This window comes from Ptychodera flava, chromosome 9 (genome assembly GCF_041260155.1).
Source record: "Ptychodera flava strain L36383 chromosome 9, AS_Pfla_20210202, whole genome shotgun sequence".
NCBI classification, from domain to species: domain Eukaryota; kingdom Metazoa; phylum Hemichordata; class Enteropneusta; family Ptychoderidae; genus Ptychodera; species Ptychodera flava.
This window is the reverse complement of record NC_091936.1, coordinates 32,177,649-32,187,547: the sequence shown is the minus strand read 5'-3', so window position 1 is coordinate 32,187,547 and position 9,899 is coordinate 32,177,649. Positions and strand designations below refer to the sequence as shown.

General features: G+C 35.8%; 1 long non-coding RNA gene across 1 annotated transcript; it reads right to left on the bottom strand.

Annotated features, from left to right (window-relative positions):
* Positions 1–6,547: 6,547 nt before the first annotated feature.
* LOC139140690 (uncharacterized) lies at positions 6,548–8,525 on the bottom strand. Its single transcript, XR_011554042.1, has 2 exons — positions 7,937–8,525; positions 6,548–7,465 (listed from the first exon to the last, which is right to left on the bottom strand). It is a non-coding gene; the product is annotated as an uncharacterized lncRNA (long non-coding RNA).
* Between the last annotated feature and the right edge of the window lie 1,374 nt (positions 8,526–9,899).

Genomic DNA, 9,899 nt, shown 5'->3' with positions numbered 1-9,899 from the left:
TGTGGTGTTGTTTTGAATATACACGTGACCTTTCAGACAATGTTCCATATTACTTTCGCTGAGTTGATTTCTTCGTCACTGTCTGATATTACCGCCGTGAAAATAATTATTACACCTGACAATGTTGGCAATTACCTCATCAATTGGACAGTTTATGTCAAGTTCAAATGCCAACAGTTCCAGAAAGCCCTGTATTCAAAACGTGAATCACTTCTGGATTGATTCCTGGCTGGCTCCTAGCTGCAGTAGCCTAGAATCCTATTCGTCTGCTTGCCTGGGAGTGGGTCGAGGTACGGAGGCAAGCGGACGAATAGGATTCTAGGCTAAGCTGTAGAGACAGTTTCACAGCTCCCTTGCTAGCATAGATTCCTGCATGTAATGGTCGCAATACTGACTGGTATAAAATATTTTGCCAAGATCATGATGCTGTGAATGTCTCTACAATCGATAAATTTCAAAGAAGCAGGCCTGGGAAATTAATAATCATTTGTTTGACAATTTCACCATTTAAATGCCTGCAATCCTGATCTGTTTTGTGCAGTCCCCGTTGACAGGAAAATTATACTCTCCATGAAACTGTTAATCGATTACGTTTAGCTTCCGCCTAATACCAGTATAACTAGTTGACCAGATAATGACATCAGCACAGATGATAAATTGCATATCAAATATCAGAAAAATTCTCAAATTTATCTTGGAAGGGAATCAGTTAACATAAACTTTGGAGTAAATATACTCCACAGAAAGGCATTAATAACAAAGCATTCTGTGTGACAGGTCACTGTACTCGCTGTGTGTATGACTGCAGATCCAATCCATGATCTGAATTATAATTAAAAGTCCTTTTATGTCGATCCTTTATCAATCACAGAACTTTATACGTCAGGATCAACATTCTCAGATCTGTGGACAAATTGTTGTTAACTCCTGCAGGGCACTGTAAATTTATACCTGGCTGCTTGCATGATTGAGTCAACAAGGAATCACTTTGAGGATTTTTCACGAGAAGATGACTCTGTGGTTTCCTCACCGGATGATGATACCGACTAAAGGCTCTATAATTAAAGAAGGAAGTAAAAGTCATGTCCCACAAATCAATTTCCGATGAAATGACCATGACTTCAGGTCAGGAAGGCAGGACATCAGACTGTTACAAGCTTCCTCATGTGTGTCATGAATCAAAGGAAAAACTGGCCGCAATCACAGAGAGAAACTTTCACAAGCCCCAAGTTGGGTTTAATCCGAAGGGGTATCTCCTAGCTGACCTTTGAACTTCCCCCGGAACAGCAAGTAGATGCATCTATCTTTGGAATGTGTCAGTGAATAAATCAGTGATACAAGATATCAACAGCGGAATTACATCACAATTACTTTACGACATGGCGGTCTTAGTCACATTTCTATGATGAATTGTTGGGTGATGTTGTTCCAAATAGCATCTCACGGCTACTTTAGATCATGATCCTAGAGAATTCAAGGTTCCCATCAAAGGTTATCTGTTTAATCCTTATAAAAGCTGAATATATCTTGAGAATTTTTCTCCCCTGTTTACAAGAAACCAATGCAATACAGCATGCAGGCAGATACAATCAGTTAAACTGTACTCAATTGCAGTTGCTAAAAAAACAAAGTGATTCGGCAGTTCAATCAATATGACCTACATGCATGCACATGTTCATCCTCGTGGATGTTTAAATTACAATTTACAAAATTCAATTTGGGCTTGCTGCCAGACAATTCACGCTTTGCTGTGTTTGAAATCTAAATTTAGGCTGCGGCAGTAAGTTTGATGTCACGCCTGAGTTTTCGAATTAATACATCACGTTGGTGTAACCAGATACCTATCATGATGTCAGACTGACTGCTACAAGCCATGGTTGACCTCGGATGACCTCTGGTGCTGATTGGTGGTGGTGGTGGTAAACCTCGACTGACCTCCCGTGCTGATTGGTGGGCTCTGCGACCCTTACATGTGTGGTTAGATTACATGGTGAGATCTGGACACAGTCCAGCACTGGGATGACAACTGCGGTAATTGTTGATGTGCATGTAATATCATTGAGAGGGTTCAATGGTCTTCTAAATTCCATGTGGTGTTGTCCGAGTATGCGTCAGCCAGGAGATATGAGATCTACGTTTTGAGTTGACGTCAAGCCTTCAGGGTTCAATAATCTTTTGGTCAGATCTCACGTGGCCGCGTCACGTTGACTGAAATACAGCATTCCAAGAGTTATGAAAAACTGGCATCTTCCCAGATGGATGAGTAAACAGCTGAAATATTCCTTCAAAATTTTACTTTCTTTCTTGCTAGCTAGCTGTTTTATGGTCCTTGGCATTAATTATCAAAAGATTTTACTGAAATTCAATTTCTCCATAGTTATATACAAATTGACAAAGCTTCCTTTTTGGAAAAGGTGAATGTTGGAATGATCTATAATCCAAGAAGAAAAAGTTGTTGGAAAATTTCAAAACATCATAGTTTACAACCATGGCACATATATATAATAGAAAATCTCTACAGTTTTCAGGCTAAAATGTAACTATATAGACAGACTTGCCTCTGTGTTCTGTAGAGGTGCTTTCTTAGTGAGCATAACGCAGGAATTTACAACTTACAATTGAATGTCATTCATTCATTCCACTTGGTTGTAACTGCTAATTTGAAGAATTTCTACAACCATCAAATACAGATTTTTAATGAAATCTAAACCTCTATGATTTCAAGTTTACCTTTCATTATACATAATTTTATAATGGTATATGAAATGATCGACACATCCATTCAGAATCTGAACAACATAAAGTAAAATTGATATCTAACGTTGATAATGAGTCGTTTGCATATGATTTGCATAATATAATATACTATTATTTGAGTGTCGTGCATCAGATTTGATTTGATAGCACTATGACGTACGCAACTGAACTACACAGGGCAAGGGATTGAATACATAAACAGCTCAATCTCAGTTTATCAGTCTTCCTTGATAATTACTACACCGTTTATAGATTGTTCGCAGACTGTAAATAAGATTAGAATGTGCTCAGATTCTTGATATGCAGCATGTATCTTTTGTAATATAAAAATGTAGTGCTGTCTATGGTACTGTACTCCATGGTATAAAAACAGTATGTTGTTAACCCTATGAGTGCTGTAATTTTTCCCACCAAAATTTTAGTGTAACATTTTCCCAATTTTTATGAATTATTCTGTAATTTTTTGGACCAAATGGACATGAAATTTCATTGGCTACAGTTTTTTATAAAAATTTGAGCAAAAAATCTGAAAAAAATTAAATGAGGTATATTTCATATAGGCGACAAAAATTGACTTAGGCACCCAGAATGTTAATTCACATATTATGCTTTGATAGGCCGAGCAGTTAATGTTTTTATTGATATGTTTGCATATTTAATTTGGTAAATTTACATTGAATTTAAATTTTTATTTGTTGGCAGAGCTGCATGAGCTACCTAAAGAAAATGTTAAAAAACAGTAGAGTTCAACATCAAGACATCCACAGGGACAAGACACATCACTTCACAAGGCCCCTACCAGGGAGGGCCTCCTTAAAAGCTACATTGCGACTGTGGTCCGGTCCACACAGCTTGGTTAGATAGATTTGGGAGGTGGGGGGGGGGGGGGGGGGGCCGGGTGTTGTTAGAGGGTCCAGTACTCAAATAAACATGGCTAGAAGATAAATACACCTGTAATTTTAAAAATGTCCACATATTTAGCGATCATTTATTATGAAAAAGTTGTCTGAATGCAAAAATCTATTTTTGTTGCCTTTATAAATTAAATCATAGACCCTATAATATAATAACCCAGACAATCTTTTTAGCAGATCCAACAATTTATCTTCAGATTTTTTTCCAAAATTTTGATCTAAAACTGTAGACAATAAAAAGTTATATCAATATCAGAAAGCGTACAGAAAATTACTAAAAATTGGTAATACTGTTTGTTGCACTTAAAATTTGGTGGGGAAAATGCTGAAGCAATCAAAGGGTTAGAATACTTTCCTTTATGACATTTGGATTAGGGAAAATGGTATAGGCACTCATCAGCCAATATATGTAAATGTTTTGTAATTGAAACTTGGGTTGTTAAAATCTCTTGATCTCTCAGACATCTATAACATCAACAGTGTAATACAGCAATTACTTATTTACAATTCCTCCGTGTTGTTTATTTTTCCTCCCTCATCACCTAAAGTCTGCTGGCTAATGCACATTTTATGTGCTGTTCAAAATATTTATCAAATGTGCATGCATTGCATATAAAATGTGTATAAACTTTTGAAGTGCTTTTGCCAACATGGTTTATTTTGTTTTTCAAATGTTATTGTACATGTTGTTCGGCAAATTATCATGTTCACGAAGAAGTGTTTCACAACTGATCAACAGAAATGTTTACAGGCCTAAATTTGTAAAAGGGCTATCACCTATACTGTCAAAGGGTTTCCACAAAGTTTTCAAGTAGAGATCGTATAAAGCCTGCAATTTTCTGGAAGGAAGCACAACATTTTAGCTCTCAAAGAGTATTAGTTTTCTAACAGCAAAATTGTTAAAGTAATTGGCCATTTTTGCCACCTGCTGCCTTTGAATGAAACCCCTATGTCTAATAACTCTCATGCACACAAAAAAAATGTACAACAAAAAACCAACAAAAAATATAAGTATTTGAATTGACGTGAAAACTATTTGGCAATCTAAAATATATATAAACTACATGTACCGTACTATCCATGAATGGGTCATATACAGAAAATACTGGACTTGTAATTACCATCTCAAATCTGTCAATCACCACACATTTATGAATAATGTACTTAATTTGTTTATTGTTTTGGGGGATGGGATAGGGGGATTATATTTAGTCCAGAAATTAGACACTGCACTGTGAGACATCGTCTGACCCAGAATGGAACGATGTCAAGCTGAGTACCATGAAAAGAGTAATAAATAAATGAGAGTTTACAGTTCAGGGACAATAATTCCCACAGGGGAATCATAGAGACATCTTGTAGAGAGAGGAAAATAATAGTCTTGGATCATGCATGTACCTGATACTTATGCATATTTAATGGTATCTCATTCTCGATTATTTCTATCAATATTCGATACAAGGTATGAAAAGACCAGACTGTGAATGGAGATAAAGCATTTTTTTTCATGTCGCTCAAAGCTAGGGCAAATAAATGTTTTTTCTTCTAGAAAATACTCTGCTTCAGCATAAATTTCTTCTGAATTGAGCGCTGATGTACTGCGCTGCCTGGGGTACTTTGATTCATCGAGTAATCAATGCATGGACTGGGTTTCTCTACGTCAACACGCTGAATACAAAAAATCTGGTTCACTGAAGGTTGTTCGATATGTTTGTCGCAATGTGTCTGTAGTCTTTCAATATTAAAACCAATGTGGTGTAGATGGAGACTGACGGGCTTAAAAGATGGCGCAATGGAGAGGGTTCATCTGTCACCATTCAAATGCTAGAAAGGGATACTGTCAGGGTCAGGGGGACACACACACACACACACTTGTGACGGCCATGAAAATTATATACTGATGACACACAGACACCTTGGCAGTGCATTACCAGTAGCCTGTCATTCACCTTGTTACGACCATGACAAAATGTCAAGGTGATGCAGACAAGATCAAAGTCATCAGGGTCACCCTAGTGTCATTTCAACAATTCTTTGGTCACGTACTGCATGAAAGTTTCAATCATCCATGCTAGATCGTGTGATATATCATGTGACATATTAGGATTAACTGAGGATTGCTGTTACAGTATCATAGAAAAGGAAAGGTAAAGATACTAGAATGGGCTGTAAGAAAAATTTTATTCAACTCATGAGTATTATTTCTTTATTTGATATATATTTTAATACTTGATAATTTGATATATATTTTAATACTTGATTATATAGATAATTATACATTCCTCAATTTTGATTGAAAAAGTCAAGCAGCACTATACCTTTATCGCTACGTGGAGTTAGTTGTACAGGTATAGGATTCAATTAATTTATTATCGCAATTGAAAATATTGTTTCAGTTTTTAGATTGTTTTGTTGCGAAAGAGAGCAAACCTGTGGATTGCAATGATGCAGCATTCATTTCATCCACTGGCAGATCATTTGCAATAGTTCCAGGAAACAAAACTTGAAAGAAAGAGGAAAAATAATGCACACTTGACAAACTCAATGTCAATGTCACACCCATCCATCAACAGCCAATATCAGTCCATGTGAATCTATGATATCTGGCATCAGTATAATCACTGCCCAGTCCTGAACTCACATCCCCAGGAAACATAAAGTTATCCACACATGACACCCTTCGTAAATCTTACATCAGCACCAGGCTAATGTATTTTCAAGCAGGTATATGTCACCCATAGGCAGATCCTTGAGGTTCTTTTGAGAAGCAAATGATACATAGAAAAATTGGAACTGACTTCACATTACGAAGGATAATATCATGCAATCGGATTTTTTTCAGATGGCAATTTAATACAAATGAAGCACAATCAGTCTTTTGGGGGAAATATCATTTATCATTTCAAAGCATACAGATAATCACTAATGAAAATTAAATTATTTTTGATTTCCACAGGGCGAAAAATCATGGGTGTAAAATTGAATAAAATCATTATACAGCTGTTATTCGCCCCTGTAAGAGTCCTTGAGGTAGAAATCATCATGTGGAATATTTCAAGGCAGAAAAGATGGCATTAATTATATCCTCAAGGCTTGTCAAATATAAATCAATTATATCTAAACAGACAAGATTACATTAGTGATGCCCGTTGGGGTGTGGTGGAAATTTAATGATTCCTTCATACCTGGAAGAATTGTAAGCTGAGAACATTTTATGCATAAGATATACACTAAGTTTCCGGTTCCATTAAACATTCATACCTGCCTGGATCCTTCCCGATAAATTACTTCATTATCCCATTTCTTCAACGATCATGATTTGCTGCTGATTGAGTTTGCACGGACCAACTTTCCTGATAGCAACACAACTTTAGAGTACTCCAAGCAGATTAACTGGTATTTAAATGCTCTCCCATTCACATAAATTAATATAACAGCAAAATTCTATCTCAATTATGTATTTAACTTTTGACAATTCCGTCTTGTCTTTCAGATGTCTTACATTCACATGGGCTACTGTTGGCCTGGGACAATGTATCACATTTCAGTAATCACTGAAACAACAAAAAATATACACATATAAAGCAACATCTTGTTTTTTCAACCAGAAAATAAAGACAGTTCATTTCCTTGGAGTTTCCTTCCTTTCTATGCAGCTCTTGAAAAACTTTTCATCATGGCTCTACAGAATAAGTTTAAGGTGGGATGACCTCGATCGGGGACAGATATCCAGACTGTCAATTTTTCCCATTCTTTCATGGCTTACAGCTTGATGTGTGGATTCGTTTTGAATGCTGTTGAATTAAGAAAAAAATCACTGTCTTCGTTTTTTTTTAAAATTGAAAATGTTATTTTGCCTAATAAGGTTAGCACTGTGAAGTGGCCATTTGGAATTTCATATATCAGTAACTGTATATTTCTTTCTCTTGTACCAAAATTTTGCATAATGATCCCTGATGTTTATATTCAATTTGGTAAGAGAATAGTTGAAAACTTTGTGGAAAGTTTGAGCAAAAGTTTAACTGGTAATACTAGTCAGTATAGTGTCCCTATAAAAAGTACAAAATCTATCGGCATTGCCAACACAATACGACTAGCATAAAATACTGTGAAACACTTTGAATTAGCTGCATGCTTTTTTTAGCGATTTTGAATTTTACTCAATCAGCAAGTTTGTAATTTAGCTGAAAAGTCATCTGGACTATAGTCAATATGGAGAAAGTTTAATTTAGCAGCATCTCAAATTTGCTAAAAAGGATGCTTACTAAAAAGAATTGTTTTACAGTATGCAAAATCTGTCATTCTTCACAGATGAATGCTGGTCTTGATTAATTAAACCCAGAAGTCAACAGCAGTACTGGAGATCAAACATAAGAAAAGAACAATTAATTCAAGCCATTTCCGCATGATTTTAGGAATAAAACAAGACAGTATATTTTGCAAACAGAACCAATGGAAAATTAATACACAAAATATTACAGCCTATGGAATTTACATAAGTAACTACCGGTGATCTCCTAAACTTCAAGGGCTTAGAGATCAAGTCATTTAACACCAATGTGATTCTAGCGTACTCTTTATTCACATTATCAAAAAGTACGGGGACTCAAAGTTCAAAGCAATAAAAAATTCACACAGAGTACAAAGTTATAAATAATTAACAAGGTTCTCAGGGTCCTTCCACTATGAATTTATGATACGTTGACTGTGTAAGATATATTGCATGTAAGCTATAGGTTCTCTGATTTTAGATTTTTTTGATTTGTGACAATTGAAAGTTATACATCTTTACTAAAATGAAATGTTAATTAGTTTCTCAATGGTCAACACAATACTTGTAATAAATACAACCATGTGAACGGCCACACAATGTTAAATAATATTTGAAGTTTGACCTTGGGATATGAACATGACAGACTATGGTGAAGTTGTTCGAAGCTGATGCACAGAGGCTGCAGTCAAGACTCTTGTATTGACGAGATTAATTTCAGTTTTTTACTCCGATAAGAGGATATGTTACTTTCAAACCTTCAATTAGACAGAAGGGACGAGGGTGGCAAAATGTAAATTAGTAACTTGTAAAATATTTTGAGCCTTTTAACTGATAAAATCACAAGATCACCTATAAGGATATTTATTTATTTATTTATTTATTTATTTATTTATTTATTTATAATATAATACAATATAATATAGTATTCATGACATAAAAATTGAATATAAATAAATGATGGGGGAATCGCTATGATTACAGTGGTGACAATATCGCCAAGTATATAAAAATCACACACAGGAACTTCTTCAGCCACATAAAAAATGCAATTTGAAGCTTATATATTTAAAACTACTCCAATTCCAGAAAGTAGTTTTTGAAAGGAATTTATCCATTTCAATGGCACTATTCATCACATGGGGATTAATGTATATTATAACAGATGCATTTTTATTAGATATTACCCTCTGTGCTGATTTCTGTACTGTATCAATGACGCTTGTGTTATGAACAGAAAATTGCACCACTGCTACAATTAATCTTCCCGCAACTACCAAAGTACAGCGCTTGTCTTTTTAGTGTGGAGTTTCAGGGTTTGGCACACACGGGTTTCTTGACTGTAACGTACAAGTTGTTGTCTCCGACACACAAACATCAAAGGATGCGTCGATTGCCGCACGTTCTCTTATCATACAGAATGTTACGGAGCTATAACACTGTAGCAGAACTTTTACCTAAGAGTGACAGTAATCTTTCCCGATACAGGCGTATGATTGGTTCACAGTCCCTCTAGAGGGACTGTGATTGGTTCAAACCTTCGGAGTCTCGGTCAAACACACCGGAAGACTATTCCATTTAACATCAAGGGATGTGATTTGCACTAAAGGGCGTGATTTTTACCGGGAATATTAAAATAAATGCAAAAATTGAAGCTATTTGTTATGAAATTGACTAAACATTTATTTGTATTGTACCCTGAAGGGTAACACTCACTCAGTGTAGCCAGGTTTGACTTCCATAACGGAAACCACCTGTGTATTCAGTGTTCATCAAAACTTGCACATGAAAACTTGTTTCCGCCAACTTTGCTCTCTGAGAGCAGCGGCGCAGATAGGCAGGCACAGATTGAACTCATTGCAATAAACAAGCATGAGTCTGGTACCAAGTCCAAGTCCAATACAGGGGAAAACGCAGACAATTTGGACTCGTACCACGAGTCCTAATTAAAGGACGTT